Genomic DNA, 13,716 nt, shown 5'->3' with positions numbered 1-13,716 from the left:
CTGGTGAGAAAGCTGTACGGCCCAGGGAGCTCAGCTTGGTGTTTTGTAACGATCTAGAGGGGCAGGAGGGAGGTTCAGGAGGGAGGGGATGTGTGTATATGTACAGGTATATAAATGTGTGTGAGTAACGGATTCACTCAGAGAAGGCAATGGCACCCCACTCCAGTACTTTTGCCTGGAGAATCCCATGGATGGAGAAGCCTGCTGGGGGGCAGTCCATGGGGTTGCTAGAGTCGGACATGACTGAGCGACTTCACTTTCACTTTTCATTTTCATGCATTGGAGAAGGAAATGGCAACCCACTCCAGTGTTCTTGCCTGGAGAATCGCAAGGACGGGGAAGCCCGGCGGGCTGCCGTCTATGGGGTCGCACAGAGTCGGACACGACTGAGGCGACTTAGCAGCAGCAGCAGCAGCAGCAGCAGCACGGATTCACTTCATTGCACAGCAGAAACTAACACTACATCATAAAGCAATTATAAGTGTGCTCAGTCGCTTCAGTCGTGTTCGACTCTTTGCAACCCCATGGACTGTAGCCCACCAGGCTTCTCTGTCCATGGGGATTCTCCAGGCAATAATACTGGAGTGGGTTGCCATGCTCTCCTCCAGGGAATCTTCCCAACCCAGGGATGGAACCCATGTCTCTTGCGTCTCCTGCATTGGCAGGTGGGTTCTTTACTACTAGCGCCACCTGGGAAGCCCATAAAGCAATTATACTCCAATTTAAAAAAACAAAAAGAGTAAAGTTTGCCAAGAAGGACAAACACTGGTGGTGAAGGCCATGGGGTCTAAGGAGGTTCTACCTGAAAACTGCCCAGACATCTAGATCAGCTCGTCTGTGGTCTCTGCTGGGGAGGCACGTGTTATGGTCCTCTACCAGGAAGGGTAAAGCCCAACTTGCTCCAAAAGGAAGTGAGGGCTTGGGTATTTCAACCTGTATACTCTTGAATTCCTCTCTCAAGCTCAACTGAGTCTGAGAGTCCTCACTTCATTTTTTAAAGGTGATACAGCCATTTCTTCCACCCTCCTCCTCTCAGGGCAAGTTTTCCAAGGTGGTGAGTGAGACAGTCCTGACTCTCATAGTCTTCTCTGCAATAGGCAAGCCTGCCGTCAGCACGTGGGGTAGACTATGGGGCACTTCTGACCACACTGGCTGCAGTCTTGGAACTGCTGGGACAGATTTGTTGGCAGCTGGATAGCGTGTGTGACTTTCAGGCCTCGGGTCTCGACAGGCATCTCTAATGGAAAGCATCTCAGTGAATCTTTGAACCCACGCTGGTCTTCTCGGAGACTGTCCCTTCTCCTGGGGGCTTCTCCAGGGAATTCTTGTGAGTGAATAGTCGCCACTACATCTGCTTGCTTCTTTCCAGACATATAACTAGGAGATGGAATTGGTTCCCAAATCCTCAGGTTCTTGCTCTCTCATGCCTGTTGTAGCTCTTTGATGGCCTTCTGCATTTGGGGGAGCGAGGGAAGGCCATTTTCTAGAGACTTGCGATCCATCAACTGTTCTCAGCCCTTGGGTTTGAAACCTGGGATACAGACTAAACCTTTCACCTCGGGGTTGCTTGCTCATGTTTTCTCCAAAGCTTCATTCCCGGAGGTGGCCATCTAACCGCTTAGAATCTCTTAGGAGAGCACTTGAGGGAGAAGCCTTGGGTGCTTCCTCTAAGGGAGCAAAGTGTGCTCTGAGCCACAGATCACCAAGCCCTGGGTCTTCCCTTCATCTCCCATGAACTGAAGGGTTTGCCAGGGGACACCAGCGTGGCTGCATCCTGCTGACAGCGAGTTTCTGGCAAGTCTGCTGGTTACTGTCAGGCCCAAGCCATGCAGGCTGGGCAGGGGCAGCAGGCATGACCAAAGGCAGCTTTGAGGCTCCTCCCTGGTTTGCCGGCCAGGAAGTAAACCATCACGAGCGTTACAATTTAGGATAACCAGTCAGCCAACTGCAAAGCTCAGACCCCGCTGAGGGCACATTTCCCTTCAAGGATGAATGTCCAGGAGGAGCCCTCCTGGCCATCCCACCATCAGCCCTGCCTTGCACTGAGGTTACCCCTTTTCTTTAGACCAAGAGAAGCCAGGTGCAAGGAGTAGGCTTATAACATTGACCTCAACTTGCATAAGTTATCCTGTATGTTTTTCAGCAGCAAAATGAAACTGAGTCTTTATCAGAATAAGAATTTGTAGAAGAGGGGAGGAGGGGGAGGGGTGGACTGGGAGTTTGGGAGTTTGGTAGACGCAAGCTATTACTTTAGAATGGATAAACAACAAAGTCCTCCTGTAGAGCACAGGGAACTATATCCAATCTCTCGGAATAAACCATAATGGAAAAGAATGTATATGTGTGTATAACTGAGTCACTTTGTGGTACAGTAGAAATGAGTGCAACATTGTAAATCAACTGTATTTCAGTTTAAAAAATTTTATCACTTGAAAAATATTTGCAAAAGACATGTAAAATGATGGTTCCAGGGGAAGACCCTCAGAAAAGGCCTGTCTTGCCTTAGTCAGAGCCTAATGACCTCAACTCATTATATCTGGCTCCTCCAGTACCTCCTGAGGTTCCCTCCATATGGAGGGACAATCCCTGCCAGTGAGGCTGAGGCTTCCAACAGCCCTCCCAGGGCCACAGGGCCAGCCCTAGCCCTGAGCCCTTCCCTACCAAACCGTCAGGAGGGATCTGTCTCCCCTCCTCAAACTGACCAGGGTGCTCAAGTCCACCCACGAGGTCCTCTGCCTCAAGCAGGGCAGTATCTGCTGAGACAAAAGCCTGCAGGTCTCGATGGTCAAGGTCGACCCAGGGGATTTGTATATGTGCACTCCTCCTGCTACCTTGGAATCTATACAACTGGAAAAAGCATGTTTAGAGCACAGCTTCCTAAATATGCCTGGATGCCCTCTGCTCTTGTTGGGGTGAGATCTCACAAAATTAAATGGCTTTCTTACCAGAGAAAAGTAGACATTAAAGCACTCCCAGATCAACCCTACGCTAATCAACCCTAAGCTGCACTATTACAGCTAGGGACGAGCCTCAACCACAAGTCCCTAAAATTCTAGGAAAGGTAAGTGCGACATCCAGAAAGAACCAAGACAGCTAATTGACCCAATAGTGATAAAATTCCATCCAAGCACCAAAGCTCCAAATTTAAAGCAATTGCCTTTAAAGAGGCATCTGAAGAGAGGTATACAGCCTCTGAAACCACATTTCTTAAATCCCAATTAATCCAACTTCGTCAATCCCCATGTAACATTCCAGTTCTGCCGGTACAAAATCCCAGAATGGAGATAACCATTGTACACAGGATTTGATATCATTAACCAATTGTAGAAGATATAAACCCAGTGGTAGCAAATCTTTATTCTTCACTTAAAAGCTTATTTGGAAACGTTTTCTGATTTATAGTTCTGGACTTAGAAGATACCTTATACTGTAAACCTTTAAGTCCTGAGTCTCAAGAACTATTTGCCTTTGAATGGAATGATTCAGAGACTAGTATAAAACCATCTCTTTGAGTGGTACTCCCACAAGGATTTAAGAATGCCTCCACCATCTTTAGGGAAATCATTAGTTCAGTTCAGTTCAGTTCAGTCGCTCAGTCATGTCCAACTCTTTGCGACCCCATGGACTGCGGCACGCCAGGCTTCCCTGTCCATCACCAACTCCCGGAGCATACTCAAACTCATATCCATAAGAGTCAGTGATGCCATCCAACCATCGCCAACCATTGAATCCTCTGTCATCCCCTTCTCCTCCTGCCTTCAATCTTTCCCAGCATCAGGGTCTTTTCAAATGAGTCAGTTCTTCGCATCAGGTGGCCAAAGTATTGGAGTTTCAGCTTCAGCATCAGTCCTTCCAATGAATATTCAGGACTTAGTTGGATCTCTTTGCAGTCCAAGGGACTCTGAAGAGTCTTCTCCAACACCACAGTTCAAAAGCATCAATTCTTGGGTCCTCAACTTTCTTTATAGTCCAACTCTCACACCCATACATGACTAGTGGAAAAACCATAGCTTTAACTAGATGGACCTTTATTGGCAAAGTAATGTCTCTGCTTTTTAATATGCTGTCTAGCTTGGTCATAGCTTTTCTTCCAAGGAGCAACTGTCTTTTAATTTCATGGCTGCAGTCACCATCTGCAGTGATTTTGGAGCCCAAAAAGATAGTCTCTTACTGTTTCCGATATTTCTCCATCTATTTGCCACGAAGTGCTGGGACTGGGTGCCATGATCTTAGTTTTCTGAATGTTGAGTTTTAAGGCAAGTTTTTCACTCTCCTCTTTCACTTTCATCAAGAGGCTCTTTAGTTCTTCTTTCCTTTCTGCCATAAGGGTGGTGTCATCTGCATATCTGAGGTTATTGATATTTCTCCCGGCAGTCTTGATTCTAGCTTGTGCTTCATCCAGCCCAGCATTTCTCATATAAGTTAAATAAGCAGGGTGACAATATACAGCCTTGATGTACTCCTTTCCCAATTTGGAACCAGTCTATTGTTCCATGTCCAGTTGTAACTGTTGCTTCTTGCCCTGCATACAGATTTCTCAGGAGACAGGTCAGGTGGTCTGATATTCTCATCTCTTGAAGAATTTTCCACAGTTTGTTGTGATCCACACAGTCAAAGTCTTTGGCATAGTCAATAAAGCAGAAGTAGATGTTTTTCTGGAACTCTCTTGCTTTTTTGATGATCCAATGGTTACTGGCAATTTAATCTCTGGTTCCTCTGCCTTTTCTAAATCCAGCTTTAACATCTGGAAGTTCATAGTTCACGTACTGTTGAAGCTTGACTTGGAAAATTTTGAGCATTACTTTGCTAACGTGTGAGATGGGTGCAATTGTGCAGTAATTTGAGCATTCTTTGGCATTGCCTTTCTTTGGGATTGGAATGAAAACTGACCTTTTCCAATCCTGTGGCCACTGCTGAGTTTTCCAGATTTGCTGGCATATTGAGTGCAGCACTTTCATAGCATCATCTTTTAGGATTTGAAATAGCTCAACTGGAATTCCATCACCTCCACTAGCTTTGTTCATAATGATGCTTCCTAAGGCCCACTTGACTTCGCATTCCAGGATGTCTGGCTCTAGATGAGTGATCACACCATCATGGTTATCTGGGTCATGAAGATCTTTTTTGTATAGTTCTTCTGTGTATTCTTGCCACTTCTTAATATCTTCTGCTTCCGATAGGTCCATACCATTTTTGTCCTTTATTGAGCCCATCTTTGCATGAAATATTCCCTTGGTATCTCTAATTTTCTTGAAGAGATCTCTAGTCTTTCCCATTCTATTGTTTTCATCATTAGTCAAGGACTAAAAGGATCTCCAGTTAAATGGGGGCATCTTACTATGATAAACTAGTTGCTAGTAAAACTAAGGAAGCTCAAACCAAGATACGATCCTCACTAAAGTTTCTGGCAGTCTGGGGGTATAAAGTTTCCAAGGGAAAAAGCACGGATTTTTCAACCAAATATAAAATATCTAGGATTTGAGTTATCAAAAGGGCAAACTTACTACTAGATCAAAAGGAAGCATTAGCTAGGGTGACTGTACCAGAAGGCAATTTTGAGGATTCATAGGAATGACCAGGTCTTATTGTATTTGGATTTCTAACTTTGGACTCAAGGCTCTTAAAGTACCAGGTACTCAAACCTGACATCCCAGTGACAGATAAAAGGACATGACGAGTCTCCCTGCCTGCAATAGACTGAGCAGAGCCTCCCTCTGCAGAAATCCTGGCCTTAATCTCTTGGAAAATGGTCACACTCACCCATCCTGTGGGACGTCCTACAGGCTCCTGTCTGACCTCACCTGGGCTGCCAACACACACTCCCTGCTCTGAGCTCTGCCTCATGCCGGGCCCTGTGCTGGTGCTGGGGATGCAGATATGAACCCTGGCCTTCAAGGATAGAGACGATGCTCAGGAGTCTGGGTCCTCAGGGTCTCTGGCATTTGGGTGACCATCAGATGACTTCTAGATGATTGTAATTTCTCCACCAAGAGGAAAAAAGAAAAGTACATAGATGTGCTGTTTTCTTCTCTGGATCAAACTAGGTGGGCTGGTTTCAGAATAATCTGTCACTAGAGAGGCACACTCAGGAGCAATTTGTGGGCTCTTGGTCATTCCATCAAGCGAGACAGCCAGGGTAATTGGACTATTACCATCAGGGCTGCCATCAGCATCTGTGGTTATGACAACATCAAAGGGCATCCGCCAAGCACCTGCTGGAACAGGAGCTTTTATCCATGGGGCAGAGTCGCTCTGCAGCGGTGCTGCTGTTGAGAAAGCAGATTCAGCCACAAATGGCAGTAGCTTCAGAACCAGCCAAGAAAGCGACGGGAGGAAGGTCTGCAAGATGGCGAAGTCAGATCATTCGGTCTAAAATTGGGGACTTCTAAGGATTCTAAATTTGGCCCTCAGCAGCCAAAGAGGTAGCTCTCTAAGCCCTCACTGATTCCTTCTGCATATGTTGGGAGGATCAGCTATGTGCCAGGCACAACTGAGGTCCCTAAAGATGCTTCAGAAAAGAGAATAAAGACCCCAGCTTCAGGAGCGCATGAGATCCCAGAAAGAAATAGATGGTGAGTGACAGCCCGTGGCTGTGCGTGTCCGCTTGTTCCTCACATCTCCTTATGCTGTTCCCTTTAGCTAGGATGCCCTTCCAGCACTTCTGCATGTCCAAATCCAATTCTCATTTCAAGGACCATTTAACCTGCTCTTCCCACCTTGGGCTTTCCTGGTGGCTCAGATGGTAAAGCATCTGCCTACAATGCTGGAGACCCGGGTTCAATCCCTGCATTGGGAAGATCTCCTGGAGAAGGAAATGGGAACCCACTCCAGTATTCTTACCTGGAAAGTCCCATGGACGGAGGAGCCCATTAGGCTACAGTCCATGGGGTTGCAAACAGTCAGACACAACTGAGCAACTTCACTTTCACTTTCCCACCCCTAGGAGCACCCCCCACCCCTGCATTGCCATTTCTCAATGAGCTTCCCACCCAAAAATAAAATCTCCCATTTCCCAAATACCGAGTATTCCCCCGGTATTTTTCTCTTCTGTTGTAGATTATAGTTGTTTTGTGTAAAAGAATCCTCATTGTCCAAGTCTTTACGAACTGAGTCTCCCCAGAGTTACCACAAAGTTGTATAGAGCTACAAAGCCCTCACAGTCTATAAAATGCCGAGTGAACTGACTACTTACAAAATCTCAGCTCCACCCCTGCCAATTCACACCAGCACGTCTCCCCTGTGTCACCCACGGCCATGTCCCCCCAGACCAGTGTCCCTGAGGGTGACACAGAAACATCTGCCTACATAACGCAAGTAAATGAGAACCAATTGCAAAGTGCAAAAGCAAATTTCACAAAGGCTACAGCCTTTGTGAATTTCATGAGTGTTGCCGAGAACAGCTTGTAAAGCCATGGATGCATGACGACCGGGCAGTCAGACCAGTTAACAATGGAGCCGCTGATGAGTACATGCAAAGGGAATTATTTGTGTTATGAAAGAATTAAGAGTCCTTTGGGGAAATCAATGAGCCCCAAAGTATTTTCCAAAACTGAATATCCTTTGTTCAAACGGACGTGAAATGTGATGTTCGGGAAGATTATTGCACCCCCCTCCAACCAAATCAGTACTTCATTCACTGTTCTAAGTGTCAGCGGCTGGTTGCAATCATAGCATCGATTTTGTTAAATGTACAAAACAATACTTTAAAACTTTTCACTTGACGTTTAACCTTCAAATTTCAATCATACCCTTCTTCCCCTTCTTTATCTTGAACTTTGCCATTCCTGTCTTCAGTAAATTCACTTGAAGGGACTATTTTTCCTGGTTGACAAGGACCTCCTGTGTTTGTCTCACGTGGGTATTGCTAAGTCGCTTCAATCATATCAGACTCTTTGTGACCCTATGGACCATAGTCCTCCAGGCTCCTCTGTCCATGGGGATTCTCTAGGCAAAAATACTGAAGTGGGTTGCCATGCCCGCCTCCAGGGGATCTTCCTGACCCAGGGATCAAACCCGAGTCTCTTGTGTCTCCTGCACTGCCAGGTAGGTTCTTTACGACTAGCACCACCTGGGAAGTCTGTGCTTGTCTCATATTCAACCAAAAAAAAAAAACCACAGAGGTACAATGGACACTGTTCTTCAACCTAGAACATAGTAGATGCCAAGTAATGTGAAATGGATGAACAAACCAACCAGAGGCACTCAGGTTCAGTCTGCTTACTCAAGCTGGTTAAAGAGAAAAAAGTTCACACCCAAGATTTACCATCTTGTGGAGAAAAGAGAATGCCGGGCTCTGGCAGAGCTGCTTCTCTGGCTGAGCCTCCAAAAAGCTACCAGGAAACATGAGGACAGTTTGAATGCCTTGGAGGAAGAGCTGTTTAATAAACGACGCCAGCACATCAGGTTTCCCCCATATGGAGTGTGTGTTAGTCTGTCAGTTGTGTCTGACTCTGTGATCTCATGGACCGAAGCCCACTAGGCTACGGATTCCCTAGGCAGGAATCCAGAGCAGGTTGCCGTGCCCTCCTCCAGGGGATCTTCCCAACCCAGGGATCAAACCCAGGTCTCCCGCATTGCAGGTGGATTCTTTACCATCTAAGGCACGAGGGAATCCCTCCCATGTAAGAGAATTAAAGTTAAATGGATCCCATCTCATGCTTATAGAAAGTTAAATTCTAGTGAATTAAAGACTTCCTTGTAAAAAGTAAAATAAAAATCTTACAAGTAATCAAGGATACTACAAGTTATAATATAGCATCTATAAAGGAGAACTTACAAATCAACAATAGGAATCCAGAAGATATAGAAGAAAAAGACATATTTGAATAATAAATTTTGTACTTCATAAGGTTACATAAAAATACATATAAATTATGAATCTAAAATTATGTGTAAAGCAGATAATAAAGGGTTAATTTCTGTAACACATGGAGCACTCTTAATCAGAAAAAGGGGCAAAGGTTATAAAGAAACTGTTTGCTCTTAGAAGAGCAAATCCCAATGTTGAAAGGCAGGAGAGAAGGAAAAAAAAAATGAAGACCATCTAGAGGGGTAGGAGAGAGGGTGAGGGGTAGCCTCAAGAGGGAGGGGATAGGACGTGAGGGCGATCTGGTTGTGATCTGTCACCCCTTGATCGCCGGGGCTGATTCAGCCAATCTGGCTGGCTGGGTGGGTGTCCCCTTCCTTCCTCACTGCTCCACGTGCATCCCTCCCGAAGCTGCGAGCTCAGTCGAAGAGGACAACCACCCCCAGTAGAGGAGGCCCGGTCTTCGGTCAAGGGTATAGGAGTAGCTGCAGTCCCCTGCTGCTCTCCAGAGGGAGGGGATATAATGATACACAGAGCTGATCCACTCCAGCATTCTTGCCTGGAGAATCCCATGGACAGAGGAGCCTAGCAGGCTGCAGTCCATGGGGTCGCAGAGAGTCGGACACAACTGAGTAGCTAAGACTACCACGTAGCTGATACACACTGTTGTACAGCAGAAACTGACACGACATTGTAAAGCAATTATACTCCAATTAAAAAAATAAACAGTAAAGAAAGAAAGAAAAATAAGGAAAAGAATAGATGTTTGAACTCAGCAGTAGTCAGGATATTTCATAACCAATTCTGCATTACGACTGTACCTAAAAGACTACCAGAAATTTTCAAGGGCTATAAATCTTATTGCTAGCTGGGCTATAGGGCTAAGTCCACTTTCCTATACTCTTGTAGAAATGTGGAATATTAGTTTTTTCTGAAGGTTATCTGGCAACATTTAGAAAAAAAAAAAAAACTTTTGAAGTACAAACACTTTATAAACTGAGCTCTTGAACTGCTGAAAATCCATCCTGTTTGTACCCATAAGTACAGAAACATTTACTGTGGTGTTATTCAAATAGCACAGAACCAGAAGCAAACAAATTGCCATTTCTGGAGAAGTAGCTGTGCTATAACAATAAGTCTTTGCTGGTTATCTGTTTATACATAGGAGTGTGTGTGTTCATCCCAAGCTCCTGATCTACCCCTCCATCCCACCACATTTCTCCCTTGCTAACTATAAGTTGTTTGCAATGTCTGTCTTTTTATATTTCATAAGTAAGTTAATTTGTGTCGTTTTTAAAAATTAGATTCCAGCTATTAGTGATATCATATGATATTTGTCTTTCTCTGACCAACTAGTCCATTCTAAAGGAGATCAGCCCTGGGTGTCCTTTGGAAGAAATGATGCTAAAGCTGAAACTCCAGTACTTTGGCCACCTCATGCGAAGAGCTGACTCATTGGAAAAGACTCTGATGCTGGGAGGGATTGGGGGCAGGAGGAAAAGGGGACGACAGAGGATGAGATCGCTGGATGGCATCACCGACACAATAGACGTGAGTTTGAGTAAATTCCGGGAGTTGGTGACGGACAAGGAGGCCTGGCGTGCTGCAATTCATGGGGTCGCAAAGAGTCAGACACAACTGAGCGAATGAAATGAACTGAACTGACTTCACTTAATATGATAAAGCAGGCTGGTCCGTGATGCTTCAGATGGCATTATGCCATTCTTTTTGCTGGCAGAGTAGTATTCCATGGTGTAGATGTACCACATCTTCTTCATCCACACATCTATCTGTGGACGTTTAGGCTGTCTCCATGTCTTGGCCATTGTAAACAGTGCTGCGGTGGACACTGGGGTTCATGCATCTTTTCGAGTTTTCTCTGGATAAATGTCCAGTAGTGGGATTGCAGGATCATATGGTAACTCTATTTTTTAAAGGAACCTCCATATTGTTCTCCATAGTGGCTACACCAACTGACATTCCCATCAACAGTGTAGGAAGGGCCCCTCCCCTACACACCCTCTCCAGCATTTATTGTTTGAAGACTTTTGACGATGGCCATTCTGACTGATGTAAGGCAATACCTCCTTGTAGTTCGGATTTGCATTTCTCTGAGAATTAGTAACGTTGAGCATCTTTTCATGCAAAAGGGACTCTTTAGATGTACTTAAGGTTACTAGTCAGCTGACCTTAAAGTAGGGAGGTTTTCCTGGCTTATTCAGGTGGGTCCAACACAATCACACGAGCCCTGAAAAGCCAAAGATGAAGGCATGAAAAGTCAAACGATAGGAGGACCTGACCCACCACAGCCAGCTTGAGGGTGGGAAAGACCACACAGAAAGTGCAAGAAGAAACGGAGTTCTGCCCACAGCCCATGGACCTGGCAGAGGAGCCCGAGCCCGAGATGAGAACCACAGCTTGCTGATGCCTAGATTATGGCTGGCAAGACCCTTCACAGAGACCCGAGCCACACCGTGCCTTCAGAACTGTGAGATAAGACAGGTATCACAATTACAAAGGGTATTGGGTTAAGCCATTATATTAGTGGTAATTTATTAAATTACCATCTCTTCACTAAAAGCAAAAAAAAAAAACCCTCAAAAGTTAAATTAAGAGAGCCATATGTTCCAAGAAAACACATGAGTGCATTTGTGTGTGTGTGTGTGTGTGGAATTTAAGGGTTTACCCATGTATTTTCTATGCAAACACAATGTACTTGTGTGAAAAGCTGCAGCCCACCCACCGTCTTCACATACACCTCCCACCAGGCCCAGAGGCTTGGGAATGTGTGACTCTGGACCCTAAACCCTCCTGGTCTCAGCTCTCCTAACGAGACCAGGAATCTCGAGGCCCTTCCTTCAGGGGAACCTGCTCACAGTTTCCAGATGACATCATCCTGGCGGGAGCCAAGTCTCTATTTGGAGGTGTTTTGTTTTCTTCCATTTCTTTGTTGCTTTCTTCCTTCTTGGACCCAGAAACCAATCCAAGCCAGGCTTGCTTCCCCAACTCATTAACACAAACAGCCTGCTTCTCAAGCTCAAGAGGCACATGCTACCTTAATTACAGTGGGGGAGACTCGGTTGCTATTGAAACACTTGAGTGATAGACAAAACCCTTCATTTGGGAGGAAAATTAGTTGTACACAAACAAGAACACATTTCATCTTGAATTAAAATCTGCGACACTCCCTTGGCAAAGAACTCTGGCTATTTCTTTTCTTTTCTGTGTTCTGTCTCCTCCCTCCCATGAGGGATTTTCTTGGCAATGAGGCCAGGCCTCTCGAGGGTCCCTCCTGTAACCTCCCTTCATTGGCTGTTCCCTGGCCTCTGTTGAAGCTTTGGTTGCCCCAGCCCACCTGCCGTGGGGACCCCCCTGCCTAGCTCTGCCCCTTTCTATGCCCGGCCCCTCCCCACAGCCCCTGAAGAGTAAAACTGTCAAGTCAGGGACCGCTGCCCTGCCCAGCGCCTGGCTCCTGGAGGGAGACCAATGATTAAACGTGATGGATAACAGTGAGCGGAAGGGGAAGTGCTTGCTTTAGCCCAAACTCCCAGATTGATTGCCGAGTGCCACAAATAATGAAATCGTCCATCTTCCACCCACTAAAGAGGAATCTGCTGCGGCACGTTGGAAAAGGGCAGTGAGGAAAGGCCTGTCTCCTTCTTGGAGTGATTCATGCTCCGCGATGTTTCTGCTCCCACAGCCCAGCTAATTCCCGGACCCCTGGGGACTGTGCAGGTGCCCTGCCCCCTGGAGGTCTTCCCCGAGGAGGAGAGGGAGTGCCATCACCCTCACCCACTACCCACAAGGTGACCCCACAATCTGCAAACTCACTTAGAGAAGGAAGGGAGGGTCTCAGGTCCCTCTGACCACAGGAAGATGTGAACCATGACAAGACCCTCCCAACCAGGAGTGCTCCCGCTTGCCCAGGCTCTGAGCACAGCATTAGTGGACGCACAGGTCAAGGTGAAAATCTCAACCTTCAAACTACGATACCAGGACCCAAGCCACACTCTCCGCCTCCCTAGCTATGCTCTGGTCCAGACCACCATCAGCTCCATCATTTCTCTAGCCTCTGAGTTTCCCGGCTTGTGCCTTCTCGTTCCTCTTCTCCCACTGCAGCCGGAGGGCTCCTGCCAGAACGTCAGTCAGATCACGCGCTTTCTTTATCAAAACCCTCCCACAGTCCCCAACTCCCCGGAAGGAAAAGCCCTTCCCATCTCAACACCCCCTACCTCTCTGACCTCATCCTCGCATCTCCCCCTCACTCACCTGTTCCAGCCACTCCGGACTCAGGCTATTTGCTTTTCTTCAAACAAGGGAAGAACTCTTATTCAAGAGAACAAATATTTTTTATCATCCTCCTGAGAGAATATTACCCTAGTTATGGTGCAGGATTGCCCCAAATGTGGTGCATGTACCTCCAAAGGTTATTTGGATGCTTCTCAGACGAACATTGCTTATTTTAATAGTATAAGAGCATCCGATGTGCATTAGACCAAACTAAAACTAGCCATGATCCTCATGAATAGAAAGTTTAAGTAAATAGATGTAAAGGTGAGTTGAATAATAGAAGAGATAGTATAATGCAAACGATTAAAATCATGAAGGTAGCTTAGGGATGCCTGAAGCTTGAGAAACATTTTTGCAGGAGAAAAGTCATAAATCTTGGAAGCCATGGGCTCGCATACCCACCCCCCCATGCCACTTGCTGGCCACACTGAATGACTTCCTGGGACCTCCAGCTTCTCGTCTGTAGCATTGTGCTGTACTAAGCCTTTTCAGTCGTGTCTGACTCTTTGCGATCCTATGGACTGTAGCCCAGGCTCCTCTGTCCATGGGATTCTCAAAGCATGAATACTGGAATGGGTTGCCATGCCCTCCTCCGGGGGATCTTCCTAACCCAGAGATCA

This window comes from Bubalus kerabau, chromosome 13 (genome assembly GCF_029407905.1).
Source record: "Bubalus kerabau isolate K-KA32 ecotype Philippines breed swamp buffalo chromosome 13, PCC_UOA_SB_1v2, whole genome shotgun sequence".
Classification (NCBI taxonomy): domain Eukaryota; kingdom Metazoa; phylum Chordata; class Mammalia; order Artiodactyla; family Bovidae; genus Bubalus; species Bubalus kerabau.
The sequence above is the reverse complement of the archived record's forward strand: the minus strand, read 5'-3'. Positions refer to the sequence as shown.